Here is a 21734-nt window from a genome sequence, read left to right on the forward strand (position 1 = left end):
TGCAGCAGTGATAAGATTTAGGGACAGAGGGCAGTCAGCAGAGAGATAAGAGAAGTGACAGGACACACAGTTTAGATTAAAGATTGAATTAACCCTTTAGGGTCAAATTGGCTTCTCAAGAAGATATACACTCACCTAAAGAATTATTAGGAACACCTGTTCTATTTCTCATTAATGCGATTATCTAGTCAACCAATCACATGGCAGTTGCTTCAATGCATGTAGGGTTGTGGTCCTGGTCAAGACAATCTCCTGAACTCCAAACTGAATGTCAGAATGGGAAAGAAAGGTGATTTAGGCAATTATGAGCGTGGCATGGTTGTTGGTGCCAGACGGGCCGGTCTGAGTATTTCCCAATCTGCTCAGTTACTGGGATTTTCACGCACAACCATTTCTAGGGTTTACAAAGAATGGTGTGAAAAGGGACAAACATCCAGTATGCGGCAGTCCTGTGGGCGAAAATGCCTTGTTGATGCTAGAGGTCAGAGGAGAATGGGCCGACTGATTCAAGCTGATAGAAGAGCAACGTTGACTGAAATAACCACTCGTTACAACCGAGGTATGCAGCAAAGCATTTGTGAAGCCACAACACGCACAACCTTGAGGCGGATGGGCTACAACAGCAGAAGACCCCACCGGGTACCACTCATCTCCACTACAAATAGGAAAAAGAGGCTACAATTTGCACAAGCTCACCAAAATTGGACTGTTGAAGACTGGAAAATTGGTTTCTTGAACATGACAATGAGTTCACTGTACTAAAATGGCCCCCACAGTCACCAGATCTCAACCCAATAGAGCATCTTTGGGATGTGGTGGAACGGGAGCTTCGTGCCCTGGATGTGCATCCCTCAAATCTCCATCAACTGCAAGATGCTATCCTATCAATATGGGCCAACATTTCTAAAGAATGCTATCAGCTCCTTGTTGAATCAATGCCACGTAGAATTAAGGCAGTTCTGAAGGCAAAAGGGGGTCCAATTAGTATGGTGTTCCTAATAATTCTTTAGGTGAGTGTATATGTTAAAGGCATCCCTTCTTCTGTCTCATTCAGTAGCTATATAACTATTGAGAGAGATGTATTTTTTTTAAATACATTTACACATTTAAAAAAAGTAAATGATATAGGCGGCTCTACTGTTCAAGCAAATGGTAGAGGTGCAGAACTGCTAAATCTGACTCACCCGGTCAGAGCAGTAATAAATAGAAGGTAAGCAGGCACACTCATATAAGGGTAGTATTATAGCTAATAAATTAGCTATAATACTACCCTTATATGAGAGTGCCTGCTTACCTTCTATTTACACATTTAACCCTCCATTTTAATTATATTATTTACCCGAGTGTTAAATTCACCCCCCCTGGATGCTTTTTTTTTTTTTCCTACAGTGGGATAATTACACACAGGGTTTTAAAGAATAAACTTCCTGACTCAGATCAAGAGCCAAGTCAGCAAGTGAATCGAAGCTTCCGTCATCAGCGCATGCGCATTGCGCAACCTAAGCTTCGGTTCACTTGCTTCTTGTCAGCTCAGCGAATGAACCGAAGATTCGATTCATGAATCTGTTCATTTGAATGAACTCATTCAAATGAACCGATTCATGTGAAAGATCCAAACTTCCCATCTCTACAGCGCAGCGATGTGGCTGCTGCCTGAAACAACTAATGACAAAGCTCCTTACAGTAAGGAGCTTAGTGATTGGTCAGTTTGAGCGGGCTGCCGGAGCCTATTGCACACCACTCTGAAGTAAGGAAGAAGGTGCACGTGATCATCATTGGCGGGGTAAGTGGCCTTGCTGCAGCTCCTTGTTTTAACTTGTTCAGCCTCACATGCTGTATGAGCCTAATCCGGCTCTGAACACATATGGATATATTTGGATGGACAACAGATAGTGAGCTATAGCGGTGCTCGTCCGCGGTGTGCGCCCTGTCCGGGACCAGCCCTGCTAGTAGTAACTGTTCGGTAACGCCACATTTCGCACAGGTTACCCATAAGTGACAGCCAGCAGCGCAACAGTGACCTTGGCTAAATTTAAAATTGTCTACATTTGCTATTTATGCATGGTAGACAGTTCTAGAGTACTAGTAATGGTTTCCCTGCATAAATAGCAACACCTTAATGTTATGTAGGCCTTCGTATTAACAATTTGAATTACTGTAACTTTCGTACTCCTCATCGGCTAAAAATACTCCTCAAAAATGGTAAGAGGAGTATTTTTACTCTTCCAGAAAAAATGTAACGCGACCTCTGATCGAAGGTCTATAGACAGTTAGATAGACAGATCAAATAGCTATTGCCAATATTTATAATGGCTTAGTAAGCGGATAATATAAGCTTAATATCATTTTATTTTTAACCTCTTAGGGACATAATATAATTAAAATATTGATCCGTACAACTATGCCCTGATGTCCCGGTACTTAAGGACACAGGGCGTACCTGTACGTCCTGTGTAGTTCCAATCACCGCCGTGCAGCTGGCGGTGATCGAAACAAGGTGCCTACTCAAATTATTGAGCAGGCACCTTGGGTCAATGTGCGGGGGGGTCAATTCAGACCTGCGGTTTGCGGCTTTTACTGTAGGTTGCGGCGGTGCTATCGGGTCCCCGTGCGGCTGTAGGCTGTCACGACCCTTGGTCATGGTCGTGACTCCTTGGGAGCCGCATGCGGTTGCCCGCGGCTTGGTGTTGTCAACCGCAGCTGGGGGCACTTAGTTGTTTGCCTCAGGTGCGGTTGCCGCGGACAATAGGCATGTGTGCGGTTGCCCTTGGCAACGTGTGATATTGTGCACTTCCTTGTTTGTTTGTTGTGCACGAGGTGATGTTTAGTATGCACCTGGACTCCTCCCTTCACCTGCGGTTGTCCGCGGCAACGTCTGGTGATGTTTGCATGCTGTGGAAGTGTCTCGGCCTGTTGGCTGTTCTGGAGGACACGGTTGCCACGCATGCCGTTGCCGTCGGAGACAGGTGAGTGAGGTTGTGTGTTTTCCCCTTTATGTGAGTTTCCCTTCTGTGGTGCTGGAAGGGTTAATTCCCTTCCCAGTGTGTCTGTGAGTCACTGGGTGTGTTCTGACCGTTGGGTGTGGCCTCTTGGCCTATAAAGCCTCAGTCCCTGGCTGGGTTCAGTAGGTTGCTCTCAGCCATGCTGGCTGGAGCAGCCTCCTGTCTCCTCCATCTGCCTGGTGGGGACCATCCTTCTGGTCATAAACCTTTGTCAGTATATTCTATGTTTCACGGTGTTATTTAGGTGTGTATGGGATTGTGTTATTGCAGCCTATGGTCCAGGGTTCCTGTGTGATGTCTGGTGTGTGCTGTGTCCGTTGTTGTCTTGTACTTACAGCACCTGCACATGGGTTCCTGGTAGTGTTGTCTGTGGCAGGTGAGTGATGAGTTGTTTCCATTTGCCTGCCACTGCCATAGCTGTTTTTGTATCCCCCTGTGTTGCTTGGCCGTTGAGACTCCTGCTCCTCCGTGTCTAGGAGGAGCAGGTTGTCTTACTCTGTCCCCTAGTTCAGGGCCGACTTGAGGGCTTGTAGGGACTTTTAGGTTCCGGCGTATGAGCCCTCCTACCACCAAGGTCGGCTCATGCAGACAGGAGACAGGGTCAGCGTTAGGGACGCTATAGGAGGTGACCTGCTCCCTAACTCTGTGGTCCCGGCCAAGTGGTAACCCTACCTTCTCCTGGCACCGCACGGCTGGGGGTTTTCCCCACCGCCAGCCGTGACAGTATGACCAGAAGGATGGTCCCCACCAGGCAGATGGAGGAGACAGGAGGCTGCTCCAGCCAGCATGGCTGAGAGCAACCTACTGAACCCAGCCAGGGACTGAGGCTTTATAGGCCAAGAGGCCACACCCAACGGTCAGAACACACCCAGTGACTCACAGACACACTGGGAAGGGAATTAACCCTTCCAGCACCACAGAAGGGAAACTTACATAAAGGGGAAAACACACAACCTCACTCACCTGTCTCCGACGGCAACGGCATGCATGGCAACCGTGTCCTCCAGAACAGCCAACAGGCCGAGACACTTCCACAGCATGCAAACATCACCAGACGTTGCCGCGGACAACCGCAGGTGAAGGGAGGAGTCCAGGTGCATACTAAACATCACCTCGTGCACAACAAACAAACAAGGAAGTGCACAATATCACACGTTGCCAAGGGCAACCGCACACATGCCTATTGTCCGCGGCAACCGCACCTGAGGCAAACAACTAAGTGCCCCCAGCTGCGGTTGACAACACCAAGCCGCGGGCAACCGCATGCGGCTCCCAAGGAGTCACGACCATGACCAAGGGTCGTGACATAGGCGCTGCCTTCCGGTGACCAGCCTGTGAGATCCAGCCCCCTGGATCTGACAGGCCGGAAGCTGTATAAGTAATACACACTGTATTACTCATACAGCCAATGCATTCCAATACAGAAGTATTGGAATGCATTGTAAAGGGGATCAGACCCCCAAAAGTTGAAGTCCCAAAGTGGGACAAATAAAAAAGTTTTAAAAAAAAGTTTAAAAAAATTAAAGTTTTCCCCCCAAAAAAATTTAGTTTCAAGTAATGTGTCCGTATCGACCGGCTCTATAAACATATCACATGACCTAACCCCTCAGATGAACACCGTAAAAAAATAAAAGCTGTGCTAAATACACCTTACATCACAAAAAATACAACAGTAAGTTATCAAAAAGGCGTATGCCCACCAAAATAGTACTAATCTAACCGTCACCTCATCCCGCAAAAAAAAAATGAATAAAAAAACTATGGCTCAGAATATGGAGACCCTAAAACATAATTTTTTTTGTTTTCATAAAGCTGTTATTGTGTAAAACTTGAGTAAATAAAAAAAGTATACATATTGGATATCGCCACGTCCGTAATAACCTGCTCTATAAAAATATAACACGACCTAACCCTTCAGATGAACACCGTAAAAAAAAAACAAATTGGTAAAAAATTCATTTTTTTGTCACCATAATCTTTGGCTTGGTTTTTGCATTTCTTTACCGTCCTTCTTACTGTAGATGTATACAATAGGTATATATCAAGATTAACGTGATAATTAAAAATCCCTTTATTATATCAAATGGGTAAGGGTACAAACATGCCCATAATTAAAAACGTACTGCCATATAGCTGAATAGGGAAAACAAAACAAGCTTCTACAAGATAGATCAGTAAGATACCAAAAAAATTTGCAAAAAGAGTGAATAAGGGTGAACCTGAGCCCAGGGTTACCCTCTGATGGTGGGAGATCCCTGTCCTCGTTTCTAAGTCTAGTGTATCCCTGTTATAACCCTATATAAAATAAACAAAGAAAAAGATAAACAAAAAATAATAAAATAAGCCCGACGCGTTTCACCTACACCTTGAGGTTTATCAGTTGGTATTAATAAAAACTACAGATCATCCCACACAGCTCAGAAGATATAACTATACAAATTTTAATTTAATTTATTTTTACACTATTTAGACATAAAAAAAACTATACATTTGTGGCATCGTTGTAATCGTACTGACCCAGAGAATAAAGGACACAGGTCAGTTTTGCTGCAAAGTAAACGCCATAGGAACAAAACCTGTAAAACCGTGTAGAATGGCATTTTTCTTCCAATTCTACGCCATTTGGAACTTTGTCCTCGCTTCCCACTACTTTTTATGTCATATTAAATGGTGGCATTAGAAAGGACAACTTGTCCCACCAAAAATAAGCCCTCATATGGATATGTGAACAGAAAAATTAAAAGTTATGGCTCAAGGAATATAGGGAAGAAAAAACAAACCTCAGTTTGGACGAAAAAGTGTTTTGGTTTTTTTCACCTTTTTTTTGCCCAAAAGATAGAAATATTTTTAATTTTATTTAAAATATATTATATGACTCGTGCACATGACTCGTGCACTCTGAACCTGAAGAGCAGTTCATGAAGGCTGTCCGGTGTCCATAAACTGCCGTTCAGTCTCCAGCAGACTCCAAACATGCAGAGAGATTCCCCCCTAGGAGCATTTCTCCATATGAAATTGGCTTGTTACAAGATAAAGCCATAACACTTCTGTGTGCATGAGCCCGTAGGGGCACCAATAACTTGACCAATTGTTTTTTATATAAAACACTTGTAGGAATGACTTTTGTTCTTTGTATACTAAACAATTAATTTTTTAAATTTATTTGATTCATATATCATTTCTTTTAGATGATTATCATGCAAATTACTGCAAAAACACGGTGATGGGGAATCTACTCTGCTATTTGCCAGGGAAGATACTAGCCCAGTTGACTGTTAAACCATATATTTCTTTCCAGTGTACTCCAGGAACTTCTCGATGTTTAGAGGACGTAGATTGTCAAAAGAAAAAAATGCTGCCAATTTTTTTTTTCTAAATTTAGTCTTTACGCCGCTTTTCCTCTATGCATTTTAAAAGCCTTAAATATTTCCTGTAGAGGTTGTAATCATAAATAATTCGGACACCTCCTGTGCCTGTGGATGGATCTTAAATTACTCCGGTTAAAAAAAACACAACATTTCAATATGTTTGCGTAGCTCGCTGGCGAGCTCTAATGTATGCAGTGACTGTTCCTGCGTTCTGTCATATGCTTGACACCTAGAAATAGCAGTAATAATTTAATGTGGCGTGTTTCCCAAACTCAACAATAGCTTGCATTTGCATTAGATTTATGTATGCTGATTATTGGGTTAGGGGTGAAGGGAAACTGACAAACTGAGGAGAAATAGCTCCCTTTTATTTGTCAAAAGGAAATCATGGTCCTACTGTTTTATTAAAAGATTTGTAAATTTTAAAATTTCTGGAAAATTGTGCAAACTTGCATGGAAAGTCTGACAAGTCTCCTCTGCAAGATGTGAACCTGACCAGGAACTGAAGCTTTGGATCAAACAGGGTCTGGGTGGCCTCTTTTGTCCTCCTATCCTCCTATAGGATAGGCAATCTCCGGCACTCCAGCTGCTGTGAAACTACAACTCCCAGCATGAATAATTGCTCTGCTCTTCTCAGAACTCTCATAGAAATGAATGGAGCATGCTGGGAATTGTAGTTTTACAACAGCTGGAGTGCTGAAGGTTGCTGACCCCTGTCCCATAGAAACTGCCAGTAGTGTTATGATGGCAATTTTTTAGAAGATGCTTTTTTTTTGTTTTAAATCACTTTTTTTTTGTAGTATTTTATGCTTTGACTTCAATGCAACAAGTTGCAACATAAAAACTCAAAAAATATTCTAAATTGCCCCAACATTCAGTTGAAATGTTTTTGCTATTTCTTTTAATGTATTGCCCAAGATTCCTCGTGAGTTCATTTACTGTGAACGACTGTGGAAAATTAACCAGCCATCCACACACATCTGCCTGCTGATTGAAAAGTGGATTTGGCCATTTTATTAAAATTGTGATCAAAATCTGCAGTCTAAACATTTGGACTGTATACTTCTGCAAAAAGTATAAATGGGATTTTTTGGATTCTCATTCACTTGAACGGAAAGTGTTTTCTGTGTCAAAAACACACAACTATCTGCAAAGCATGGACTACCCTTATATAAAACTGTACAGGCGAAAAAAAAAAAAGAAAGAATATCCATTCTTTTACAAAGTGTGTCAGAAGAGGAAAAAAAATCTGAGTTAGGCCTCAGTATTTTTTCACGGTCCGCAAAACGGGGTTCCATTGTTCCATGATCCGTGTTCCTTTTTTTTCTTCCGTTTTTTTCTTCTGCCCGGCCGGTCACAGACAGCGCAGGTAAGTATAATGCTTCTAAAATTGCTGAGTAACCATGGCAGCCAGAACTGCAGTAGCGTCCTGGTTTCCATGGTTACCGATCAGAGCCCCAGCGATTAAACTGGGACTCGGATAGGAACTCTCCGCTGCCACCAATGATGGGGGGGGGGGGATTTTAATTAGGGGGGGAGAGGGAAGGCCGCACTGGCCACCAATTAGGCTTAGTTCACACGAACGTGTGTGATCTGTGGCCGTATTGCGGCCCGCAAATCGCGGGTCGCAATACACTGCCACAGTTCCGTGTGCATTCCGATTCACGGATGCGGACCCATTCACTTCAATGGGTCCGCAAATCCGGAATAGCGGAACGGCCGCACGGGACGGGACCCCTCGGAAGCACTACGGAGTGCTTCCGTGGGGTTACGTCCCGTACCTCCGTTCCGCAAAAAGATAGAACATGTCCTATCTTTTAGCGGAACGGGCGGATCGCGGACCCATTAAAGTGAATGGGTCCGCGATCCGATGCGGCTGACCTACGGCCGGCGATCGTGCATTGCGGCCCGCTGTTTGCGGGCCGCAGCACGAGCACGGGTCACACACGTTCGTGTGAACTCGGCCTTAATTTAATACAGGGGAGGGAGGGGGGGGCCGCACTGGCCACCAATGAATTTAATACAGGGGAGGGAGGGGGGGCCGTACTGGCCACCAATGAATTTAATACAGGGAAGGGAGGGGGGCCGCACTGGCCACCAATGAATTTAATACAGGGGAGGGAGGGGGGGCCGCACTGGCCACCAATGAATTTAATACAGGGGAGGGAGGGGGGGCCGCACTGGCCACCAATGAATTTAATACAGGGGAGGGAGGGGGGGCCGCACTGGCCACCAATGAATTTTATACAGGGAAGGGAGGGGGGGCCGCACTGGCCACCAATGAATTTAATACAGGGGATGGAGGGAGGGGGGGCCGCACTGGCCACCAATGAATTTAATACAGGGGAGGGAGGGGGGGCCGTACTGGCCACCAATGAATTTAATACAGGGAAGGGAGGGGGGCCGCACTGGCCACCAATGAATTTAATACAGGGGAGGGAGGGGGGGCCGCACTGGCCACCAATGAATTTAATACAGGGAAGGGAGGGGGGGCCGCACTGGCCACCAATGAATTTAATACAGGGGAGGGAGGGGGGGCCGTACTGGCCACCAATGAATTTAATACAGGGAAGGGAGGGGGGCCGCACTGGCCACCAATGAATTTAATACAGGGGAGGGAGGGAGGGGGGGCCGCACTGGCCACCAATGAATTTAATACAGGGGAGGGAGGGAGGGGGGGCCGCACTGGCCACCAATGAATTTAATACAGGGGAGGGAGGGGGGGCCGCACTGGCCACCAATGAATTTAATACAGGGAAGGGAGGGGGGCCGCACTGGCCACCAATGAATTTAATACAGGGGGGGAGGGGGGCCGCACTGGCCACCAATGAATTTAATACAGGGGAGGGAGGGGGGCTGCACTGGCCACTAATGATTTAAAACTAGGGAGGGGGATCTGCCCCCTGCTGCCTGGCAGCACCTGATCTCTTACAGGGGGCTGTGATCCGCACAATTAACCCCTCAGGTGCGGCACCTTAGGGGTTAATTGTGCGGATCACAGCCCCCTGTAAGAGATCGGATGCTGCCAGGCAGCAGGGGGCAGTCATGTACACAGTTCTTAGTATATTCTAACTTGAAGTTTCCCCATCACTATGGGAACGCCTCTGTGTTAGAATATACTGTCGGATCTGAGTTTTCACGATGTGAAAACTCAGCTCTGAAAAAGCTGTATGCAGACGGATCTGCGGATCCGTCTGTGCTAAAGTAGCCTACAGACATGGATCACGGACGCGGATGGCAATCTTGTGTGCCTCCGTGTTTTTTCACTGACCCATTGACTTGAATGGGTCCGCGAACCGTTGTCCGTCAAAAAAATAGGACAGGTCATATTTTTTTGACGGACAGGAAACACGGACGCGGATGACAAGCGGTGCATTTTCCGAGTTTTCAACGGGCTCATTAAAAGTCAATGGGTCCGCAGAAAATCACGGAAAACGGAACAACAGACACGGATGCACACAACGGTCGTGTGCATGAGGCCTAACTACAAAGTTATCCCCTCTCCCCCCAGATCAGTGGGGTTCTGACCAGTGGGACTCTCAGTAATGACGAGCATGGGGGTCCTGTGTCTCCCTTGCCTATGAATGGTGCGGTGGTTGAGCATGCGCAGTGCTGTTCCATTCAACCCTATGGGACTGTCGGAGATAATTGAGTACACTTTGGCTCAATGGGACTCCTACTTTGGAGTCGCATTCAGTCTGAACAGAGCAGCGGTGCACATGCTCAACTGGCAAACAATTCAAAAAGGCAATAGGCAATAGGGAACCCCTGTTCTCGTGATTCGTGGGGGTTCAGCAGTCGGACCTTCACCGATCTGTTATCCCCTTCCTCACGAAGGCAAATTAGGTTCTCTATTGGGGGCTCTAACAATGTAGGGGGGTGTGCAAGTTGCTAAACTATTTTAGGGTGTTGCTATTTAAACAGTGACCTCATATTTTTGTGGAGGTTCATCAAAGGTAAAGCTTCACTGTAGAGAACAGCACGTAATCTGTCTGTATGTCTTCTTATACTCTAGTTTATCATTCCTTACCCTGCACTGTTGTATCTTCGACTGTTTATATGCCATTTATTTCTTGATAATTGCTGATTGTAAAAAAAAACTTTAAATGAGTGCTGTATCACAGATCAGTGCTTGTTTTGGGCAATACATGTCAGTTAAATGGCCATCTCTTTTAATTGCCACTTGGCGTCAGATTTTTTAAAATGTTTTTGTTTTGTGTCTTTTTTTATTTTCTTCCGACCTTGTTATCCATGCCATCCTTTCTTAGTTAAAAGCAATGGACAGCCATACCATGTGTCTGTGGTTGCAGGGCAATTGGAAACCATAACAAAGTTGGAGTCAAATACAATCCTGCGCCTCTCCTGGTTGCTGCTACGTTGAGTTGCAAATTACAGGGGTTTTGCACCAGTAAGATTTATAACCTGACTACTTGATGGACATTAGGTCCGTAGCTGGAGCGCACCTTTTGGTAAAGCAGATCATACCACTAAAATGAAAGTCAGCGAAGTGACCGATTTCTACCATTTTACCCCATTGCAGTGGCAAAATTAAACGCAAGCGATCGGTGGCAGCGTACGGCAGTCTGCCGAAAAAGTGATCAGTGGTGCTAGAATTTCCTGCCTGTCGTCGACTGAACCTAGGCTTGATGTAGCGATTAACACTTGATCGTTTTCCACTTTGGATAAGCTCACTTAATTTTATCATATCGGCCATAGAGTTATTTGAAAAGCCGCGTGACACCTGGCCACTGTGCTTTAAACCTTCCTCACCGTAGTTTCCTGATGAGAATGGGGTCCATTCTATCAACTGGTGGAGGTATCAGCAGTCAGACCTTTTGGTGATCCCACATATACCACCTATTGCATGAATGGTGCCTCCCAACAGCACTGGCTGGACATGAGCAAATTTACGTAAAGAGGGGCATTTCTGGATGCCAAGCTCTGCATCCCCTTCATTTCACTTACAGCCACAACCAAATGTATAGCACGGTGTCTGACGCGGCAACTCCATCCAGTTGACTTGAATGTCACAGGTCTTGCAAGTTTTTGGTTGTTTTTTGCCGTCTCCTCATTCCTTCTAAAAAAAAAAAAAATCCCAGTGGGCTCCTATTTCAGGGCTGCATTGAAGGCGACTCTTTAAGCCGCTGTAGCAGAGCTCAGCTGGTAATGCAGAGATTTATCCATAAGCCGTAAAATCTTTCTTCAGTTTATGGATTTCTCCTTTGTTGTAGTAATTATCACCGCCAACAGTTATGCAGAGTATTCAAACAATTTTTTGGAGCCTTTACACTACACAAGTCAGAGTAATTACACCCTCCGCACATCACACAGCGTTTAAATACATTGACATCTATCACAAAAGCAGAAGGCACCAAGTATTACCGATCACAGTTGCCTTTTGTAAATGGGAAATCAAACAGAAACGTTGCATCATAAATTGACAAAAAGGATGGAGAACGGGCTTCTTTTAGGAGTAGATTCTGCAGCTTGATGGACGTCTACCTCGCACAGTTCCTCCCGCGGAGTGAAATGCATCAACTGTATTAAGATGACATTCGCCTCTCCACAGGTTTCCAGTTAAGTTTCTTCTTGCTGCTCAATCACTACAGGACCGGGATTAATGATGAGATAGTAACCCTTTCCCCAGAGTTTGAATGGGTCTAAGCTGACCCTAGGCCATGTGACTGATGAACGTGACCTCACTGGCCTAAGAAGAGGATGCAGCGATCACTGGAGCAATGTAGCCTCCTAATACAGCAGGGGTGTTGGGAGTCAGAACTCGCCAATCAGATGCTGATGACCTATCCTATGCTCAGAACAGACAGCAACACATACTTTTGCAGTTTTTTTTTTTCAGATTTATTTATTTTTTATTTTATTTCCTGAATTATGGGAGTGGCCATGTTGCTTGTGCTGTTATCAGCATTTAGAGACATGCTTTACAGCAGCCACCAAGGGCTATAGAAACAAAGGACAAGAGGGGATCTAATTGACCTCACCTGTTGTGAATGGTGGATCCTGTGCTATCTATCTAGATCTGGCATTGTAATCCTGCCTGTGATGATGATGAGATGACTGCTGAAAAGTCATCTGAACAGACCAAGAAGTAACGACTAATATTGCGTTTAGTCGCTAGTGTGAAAACTGAAGTTTTAAAAAAAATATATAGATTGTAAAAATTGCAAAAAAAATGATTTAAAAAGTTGATTTAAAAGGGTCCTTTTTTGATGGCACATTCCTAAAAAATGTTGTCATGTAATGATCCCAGTTATCCTCGTTCAATATTCCCAGCAGGCAAACCTCGGGGGGGGGCAAGCCACCCGGACCGGCAGCAAGTTGAAGAGAAAAGCATTCACTTCCCCCCAGAATGTGGCAATCGGGCTGCATCTCCACATCATGTACCAGAAGTCCGCCTCCAGTTCCCCACACCGTGGACATGCTGTCGATGATGCTCTACCCATTCTATATAACCTAGTTGGTGTGAGATATGTTTAATGGATGATGTATAGTTGGATTATTTTCTTATTGACTGCTGGCAATACTTGTAAATGTGACTCTAATAAAACTGTTATGGATTCTTCTGTAAGTGTGGGTATCAGTCTTTTCCATTTGTCTATGACCGTGAGGGGATTAGCACTGAGCTTTGCTTGTACTAAATGTGAGTAGATTACTGATACTAGTCCTCTGTGTCCCTGGGTTTTGACGACTCCTATGAGTGGGTACTTAGAAATCGTGGTGTTGATGTTCGGGAATTTACTCTGTATGGCAGATCTAAGTTGTAGGTATGAAAAGAAGTGAGTATGGGGGATGTTGTATTTATGAGATGGTGTCTCGAACGTCATTAACACTCCCTGGTCATATATATCTCCAAGGGTTTTGACCTCGGCCGACTGCCATCTGTCTGCCCCTATAACCACCTGCATATGCGGCAACGATTGATTAGCCCACAGAGGTACAGTACAGATTAAAAGTTTGGACACACCTTCTCATTCAAAGAGTTTTCTTTATTTTCATGACTATGAAAATTGTAGATTCACACTGAAGGCATCAAAACTATGAATTAACACATGTGGAATTATATACATAACAAAAATGTGTGAAACAACTTAAAATATGTCATATTCTAGGTTCTTCAAAGTAGCCACCTTTTGCTTTGATTACTGCTTTGCACACTCTTGGCATTCTCTTGATGAGCTTCAAGAGGTAGTCACCTGAAATGGTTTTCACTTCACAGGTGTGCTCTGTCAGGTTTAATAAGTGGGATTTCTTGCCTTATAAATGGGGTTGGGACCATCAGTTGCGTTGTGGAGAAGTCAGGTGGATACACAGCTGATAGTCCTACTGAATAGACTGTTAGAATTTGTATTATGGCAAGAAAAAAGCAGCTAAGTAAAGAAAAACGAATGGCCATCATTACTTTAAGAAATGAAGTCAGTCAGTCCGAAAAATTGGAAAAACTTTGAAAGTGTCCCCAAGTCACAAAAACCATCAAGCGCTACAAAGAAACTGTCTCACATGCGGACCGTCCCAGGAAAGGAAGACCAAGAGTCACCTCTGCTGCGGAGGATAAGTTCATCCGAGTCACCAGCCTCAGAAATCGCAGGTTAACAGCAGCTCAGATTAGAGACCAGGTCAATGCCACACAGAGTTCTAGCAGCAGACACATCTCAAGAACAACTGTTAAGAGGAGACTGTGTGAATCAGGCCTTCATGGTAGAATATCTGCTAGGAAACCACTGCTAAGGACAGGCAACAAGCAGAAGAGACTTGTTTGGGCTAAAGAACACAAGGAATGGACATTAGACCAGTGGAAATCTGTGCTTTGGTCTGATGAGTCAAAATTTGAGATCTTTGGTTCCAACCACTGTGTCTTTGTGCGACGCAGAAAAGGTGAACGGATGGACTCTACATGCCTGGTTCCCACTGTGAAGCATGGAGGAGGAGGTGTGATGGTGTGGGGGTGCTTTGCTGGTGACACTGTTGGGGATTTATTCAAAATTGAAGGCATACTGAACCAGCATGGCTACCACAGCATCTTGCAGCGGCATGCTATTCCATCCGGTTTGCGTTTAGTTGGACCATCATTTATTTTTCAACAGGACAATGACCTCAAACACACCTCCAGGCTGTGTAAGGGCTATTTGACCATGAAGGAGAGTGATGGGGTGCTGCGCCAGATGACCTGGCCTCCACAGTCACCGGACCTGAACCCAATCGAGATGGTTTGGGGTGAGCTGGACCGCAGAGTGAAGGCAAAAGGGCCAACACATGCTAAGCATCTCTGGAAACTCCTTCAAGACTGTTGGAAGACCATTTCAGGTGACTACCTCTTGAAGCTCATCAAGAGAATGCCAAGAGTGTGCAAAGCAGTAATCAAAGCAAAAGGTGGCTACTTTGAAGAACCTAGAATATGACATATTTTCAGTTGTTTCACACTTTTTTGTTATGTATATAATTCCACATGTGTTAATTCATTGTTTTGATGCCTTCAGTGTGAATCTACAATTTTCATAGTCATGAAAATAAAGAAAACTCTTTGAATGAGAAGGTGTATCCAAACTTATGGTCTGTACTGTATATCTGAGACAACCTCCATAAATTGGCTCAATGATTTAGCCTCTTTCCAGACCGTTAGTGTCAATTTGTGCAGCAGGAGGAGCGGTTTCTGGAATTTACGGGGCATTTCCAAGACTGACCATAGTGTGTAGCAGTTTAAGTAGCATTTTAAAAAGTACTTTGGGGTGGGTAGGTCTTCAGATGTATACCAGGTATTAATGGGCCTCAACTGGTCTGCCAGGTAAAATATAATAGTCCGGCATAGCCATACCTCCCTCTGTTTTTGTCTGTTTTAGTGTATCTAGGCTTAGTTTAGCGCGAGATTTGCCCCATATAAGACTCTAGTCAAGGAATCTATTTCTCTAAACACCGATTTGGGTATGTGCACCTCTGAGTGTTGAAGGGCATACAGAGCCTTGGGAAGTATAATCATTTTAATTTAGTCAATGCGTCCTGCTACTGAAATAGGCAATGTCTTCCAGCTTTGGAGCTTGCTCCATATATGATCATAAATGTTAGGTGACAGGTCCTGAGAGAGTATCTTTTAGTGATATTTACTCCCAGATACTTGAAGTATCTACAACCTTTAGTCGTTCCACATAGGAGGGACTTGTCCAGTCTGCCTGCCCAGATGCATGTAAACTGATTTCTCCAAGTTAATTTGTAGGCCCAAGAACTCCCCAAATTCGTCCATCAAAGCCACTGTACCACTAAGGGATGTGTCAGGTGATAATAAATATAAAATTATATCATCAGCATATAATCCTATATGGACTTCTCTCTCTCCCCCATGGTCACTCCAGTTATGTTGTGGCTGCTTCTCACCCTAATTGCCAGTATCTCAACCGCCAGGGCAAACAAGAGCGACGACAGGAGGCAGCCCTGTCTCGTTCCTCTGTGAAGAGGGAGGCTTTCTGATAATTCCCCATTTATCAATAGCCTACCTACCGGGCTGCTGTACAAGATAGCAATTTATCTGAGGAACTGTGGACCAAACCCAAATCCTCTCCGGCAGTTAATCAAATAAGCCCATTCTATAGAATTAAATGCCTTGGCTGCGTCTAATGAGGCTAGGGCCCAATCCGCATTCAGGGAATATCCCATCTGTGTAGCTACCTGAACCCGTCTAATATTCTTAGTAGTAGACTTCCCTGGCATAAATCCTGTCTGGTCCTGGTGAACCAATGATAGAATTACCTGATGTAGGCGAATGGCCAGAATTCTGGTCCGGATTTTGTAGTCTACATTAGCAATGCTATGGGTCTATAGAAACTACATTCTAGAGGATCTTTATCAGGTTTGAGTAAAAGTATAATAGTGGCTTCCATAAATGATTCTGGCAGGCGTCCCATTTCCAAGGCCGAGTGGAGCGTGGATAACAATTGAGGGGCTAGTACCTCCGCATATTTGGCATATACTTCTTTTGGGAGCCTGTCTGGGCCAGAGATTTCCGGTTATTAAGGTCTGATATGGCTTGCGTTATTTCTTACTAGTGATTCTGACTAGTCAACCGTCAGATGGTCAGATAATAGAGGAAGTGTAGTAAAAAGACTATAATTCACTGAAAACACCACTAAAACTTAACTTTTAATAAGGATATGATCCATAATAAAATCTTTGATCACTAATTACTTGCTTGGCTGTTTTGAGGAATCTGAATATATTAAAGGAAAAAGAAAAGAAGGAAAAGTTCCCTAACTCTCACCCTATATCTATTGAAACACTACCTAAGGAGGGAATAGCCACCCCGATAGGGGCGATCCCGTGTCAGGAACCTCCTACTTTCCCTAAGAGGTCCCTGGCACAGTAATAGATCCCATCACCAAATGACAAGCAATGTCCATCAGTCAGGTAGGGTATATTCATGCACCTTGTAGTTGGCAAATATCATAAACATAAGAAGACAAACAGAAATATCACACTCCTCAGAATCCTCAGAAAATTATTTGTAGCGGCGTATCAGTATACACCCAAATCATGAATATGTCTTGATCAGATATCTAGTCCCAACGCCTTTCACCGTGCCTAAGCAGACAACAGCTCATCAGGGGACACTAGCATAGACTGTATCCTGAGGATAATATACAAAAAATAATAGCATAAGGATAACTTAAAGATAATGCCACCAAGTAAGATAAAGGGTATGAAAACATGATACAGCGGCTATTCCGTCCTAAATAGATATAGGGTGAGAGTTGGGGAATTTTTCCTTCTTTTCTTTTTCCTTTTATATATTTAGCTTCATCAAAATAGCCAAGAAAGTAATACTTTTTTATGGTATCAAAATAGAGTCAAAATTTTGGTATCGTGACAACCCTAGGTAAGACGTGACAACCCTAGGTAACATAGTAACATAGTAACATAGTACATAAGGCCAAAAAAAGACATTTGTCCATCCAGTTCGGCCTGTTATCCTGCAAGTTGATCCAGAGGAAGACCCCTCTCTAGTAGCTATAGCCTGTAATATTATTACGCTCCAGAAATACATCCAGGCCCCTCTTGAATTCCTTTATTGTACTCACCATCACCACCTCCTCAGGCAGAGAGTTCCATAGTCTCACTGCTCTTACCGTAAAGAATCCTTTTCTATGTTTGTGTACAAACCTTCTTTCCTCCAGACGCAGAGGATGTCCCCTCGTCACAGTCACAGTCCTGGGGATAAATAGCTGATGGGATAGATCTCTGTACTGACCCTTGATATATTTATACATATTAATTAGATCTCCCCTCAGTCGTCTTTTTTCTAAAGTGAATAACCCTAATTTTGATAATCTTTCAGGGTACTGTAGTTGCCCCATTCCAGTTATTACTTTAGTTGCCCTCCTCTGTACCCTCTCCAGCTCTGCTATGTCTGCCTTGTTTACAGGAGCCCAGAACTGTACACAGTACTCCATGTGTGGTCTGACTAGCGATTTGTAAAGTGGTAGGACTATGTTCTCATCACGGGAATCTATGCCCCTTCTGATGCAACCCATTATCTTGTTGGCCTTGGCAGCAGCTGCCTGACACTGGTTTTTGCAGCTTAGTTTGCTGTTTATTAAAATTCCTAGATCCTTTTCCATGTCAGTGTTACCGAGTGTTTTACCATTTAGTATGTACGGTTGACTTGCATTTTTCCTTCCCATGTGCATAACTTTACATTTATCAGTGTTAAACCTCATCTGCCACTTATCTGCCCAAGCCTCCAGTCTATCCAGATCCCTCTGTAGTAGTATACTGTCCTCATCAGTGTAAATTACTTTACACAGTTTAGTGTCATCTGCGAAAATTGATACTTCACTATGCAAGCCTTCTACAAGATCATTAATAAATATATTGAAGAGAATAGGGCCCAATACTGACCCCTGAGGTACCCCACTAGTGACAGTGACCCAATCTGAATGTGTACCGTTAATAACCACCCTCTGTTTTCTATCACTGAGCCAGTTACTTACCCACATACAGATGTTTTCTCCCAGACCGAGCATTCTCATTTTATATACTAACCTTTTATGTGGTACAGTGTCAAATGCTTTGGAGAAGTCCAGATATACGACATCCATTGATTCGCCGCTGTCAAGTCTAGAACTTACCTCCTCATAGAAACTGATTAAATTAGTCTGACATGACCGATCCCTCACGAAGCCATGCTGATATGGCGTTATTTGCTTATTTCTGTTGAGATGCTCTAATATAGCATCTCTCAGAAAACCTTCAAACAGTTTACCCACAACAGATGTTAAACTTACTGGCCTATAGTTTCCAGGGTCTGTTTTTGGCCCCTTTTTGAATATTGGCACCACATATGCCATGCGCCAATCCTGTGGGACATTCCCTGTCAGTATAGAGTCTGCAAATATCAGAAATAAGGGTCTGGCTATGACATTACTTAATTCCTTTAGGATACGGGGTGTATGTCATCCGGTCCTGGCGATTTGTCTATTTTAATATTTTCTAGTCGCTGTTGCACTTCTTCCTGGGTCAGACAGGACACTTTTAATGGGGAATTTATTTTTGCATTCTGCATGTCATCTGACAATTTATTTTCCTCAGTGAATACGTTGGAGAAAAAAATATTTAACAGCTTTGCTTTCTCCTCATCGCTCTCTGCGACTTCCCCCTCATTACTCTTTAAAGGGCCGACACCTTCAGATTTATACTTTTTAACATTTATATAATTGAAGAACATTTTAGGGTTAGTTTTACTCTCTTTGGCAATTAATCTCTCGGTCTCTAGTTTGGCCGCTTTTATTTGTTTTTTACATGTTCTATTTTTTTCCTTATAGTTTTTCAGTGCTTCCGTGCTCCCCTCCTGTTTCAGTGAATGATATGCTTTCTTTTTGTCATTTATTGCTTTCGTTACAGTTCTATTTATCCACATTGGTTTCTTTTTATTCCTTAACCTTTTAATACCATACGGTATGTACCTCTCACAATGAGATTTTAGGATGTTTTTAAAGATATCCCATTTTGTGGCTGTATTTTTCTTTTTGAGGACTTTGTCCCAGTTAGTTTGGCCTATGGCCTCTCTTAGTTGGCTAAATTTAGCTTTTTTGAAGTTTGGTATTTTTGTTCCTCCCTGTAGAAACACTCTTTTGAATGATAATTGGAAGGTTATTACTTTGTGGTCACTATTTCCCAGGTGTCCCCCAACCTGCACGTCTGTTGTTCTGTCCGGCCTATTGGTTAATACTAAGTCCAGTATGGCCGTCCCTCTAGTCGGGTCCTGAACCAGTTGGGAGAGGTAATTGTCTTTGGTTATTGCCAAGAACCTGTTTCCTTTATGAGATATACAAGTTTCAGTTTACCAGTCTATATCTGGGTAGTTGAAGTCCCCCATAATAACCACCTCATTATGATTTGCCGCCTCGTCTATCTCGTTTAGTAATAGATTTTCTGTGGACTCTGGTATATTAGGTGGTTTATAGTAAACTCCTATTAGTAATTTATTGTTGTTTTTAGCTCCATGTATCTCTACCCACAGTGACTCCACATGTTCATGTCGCTCATTTATATCTTCGCGGAGTGTGGGCTTTAGACCGGACTTTACATAGAGGCAGACCCCTCCTCCTCTCCGGTTTTGACGATCCTTTCTAAACAGACTGTAACCTTGTACATTAACCGCCCAGTCATAGCTATCATCCAGCCATGTCTCAGTTATTCCCACTATGTCATAGTTCTCCTCACACATCACTAATTCCAGTTCACCAGTTTTATTAGTCAGGCTTCTGGCATTAGTATACATACATTTGAGAGGTTTATGTATATTTTTTACCCTACACCTTTCCTTCTGAACTGTTCTAGTCCCTCCTTCCATTCCTCCCCCAGTCCCATTACTTTGCCCCCGGTCTCTATCTGCACTATCTTCCCGTCCTATAACGTAATTACCCTCCCCCCCAGTCCCTAGTTTAAACACTCCTCCAACCTTCTAGCCATCTTTCTCCCCAGCACAGCTGCCCCTTCCCCATTGAGGTGCAGCCCGTCCCTACGATAGAGCCTGTAGCCGATAGAAAAATCGGCCCAGTTCTCCAGGAACCCAAACCCCTCCTTCCTACACCAGTTCTTGAGCCACTTGTTAATCTCCATAATCTCCCGTTGCCTTTCTTGTGTGGCTCGTGGTACAGGCAGTATTTCGGAAAATACTACCTTTGAGGTCCTTGCCCTCAGCTTTTGACCTAAGACAATTATGTCCAGTTGCGGTCACTTCAAAAGACAGAGGAGCAATAGAGGTCCATTGCCTTTTGATAACATCTCCGGCAGGACCATATACATATACGTACTGGGCTGCAGGCATGCGCACACGCCTTCAGTGCGGGAGGAGTGGGAACAAGCGCCACATGGTTTAAATAACCCGGCAGCGCTGCGCTCAGAAGTTAAGCAGAGCCGAGCAGCCCCAATTGAGAAACAACCCCTGCAAGATGAGCATCTACAAGCGAGGATCATCCCCTACAATGAGCAATTAACCCCTGGAGAACCCCTGGACTGGCTGAGTAACCCTTTACTCCCTAGACCGATGAGCATTAACCCCTACATTTCCCTGGTAACCCCTGAACGACCAATCCATAATATTAATCCCCTGTTTCCCTATACCACCAACGAATTTACCCCTACATTATACATTAACCCCTGCCCTGCATTACCCCTACACAACATTCACCCTTGTAATAAACCCCTGATTAACCCCTGCTGTTACCTCTGCCCTATTTTACCCCTACAGATTAATCCCTGTGCCCCTGCAATCTTTGCCCTGCAGATCATTACCCCCCCCCAGCTACCATATTCCCATTGCCCACATATTGTAATTAACCCCTTTGTTTTTTTTCATAGGGACAGTATAGAGCCAGGTGGGTGGGAGCTGCTAATAGTGTGTATGTAAGTATATTTTTAGGTAGAGTTTGGGGTGTAATTGTGTAAGATATTGTATTGTGTTTAGTGTAGTTAGGTGTATTGTAGTGTTGCTAATATATTACTGTGTGTGACTATAAGTATATATATATTTATATGTCCATTGATATAAATATACACTGAATAAAAATATAAACGCAACACTTTCTGTTTTGCTCCCATTTTGCATGAGCTGAACTCAAAGATCTGAAACATTTTCTACATACACAAAAGACCCATTACTCTCAAATATTGTTCAGAAATCTGTCTAAATCTGTGTTAGTGAGCGCTTCTCCTTTGCCGAGATAATCCATCCCACCTCACAGGTGTGGCATATCAAGGTGCTGATTAGACGGCATGAATATTGCACAGGTGTGCCTTAGACTGCCCACAATAAAAGGACACTCTGAAATGTGCAGTTTGATCACACAGCACAATGCCACAG

The sequence above is a fragment of the Bufo gargarizans genome, chromosome 6, assembly GCF_014858855.1.
Source record: "Bufo gargarizans isolate SCDJY-AF-19 chromosome 6, ASM1485885v1, whole genome shotgun sequence".
NCBI classification, from domain to species: Eukaryota; Metazoa; Chordata; class Amphibia; order Anura; family Bufonidae; genus Bufo; species Bufo gargarizans.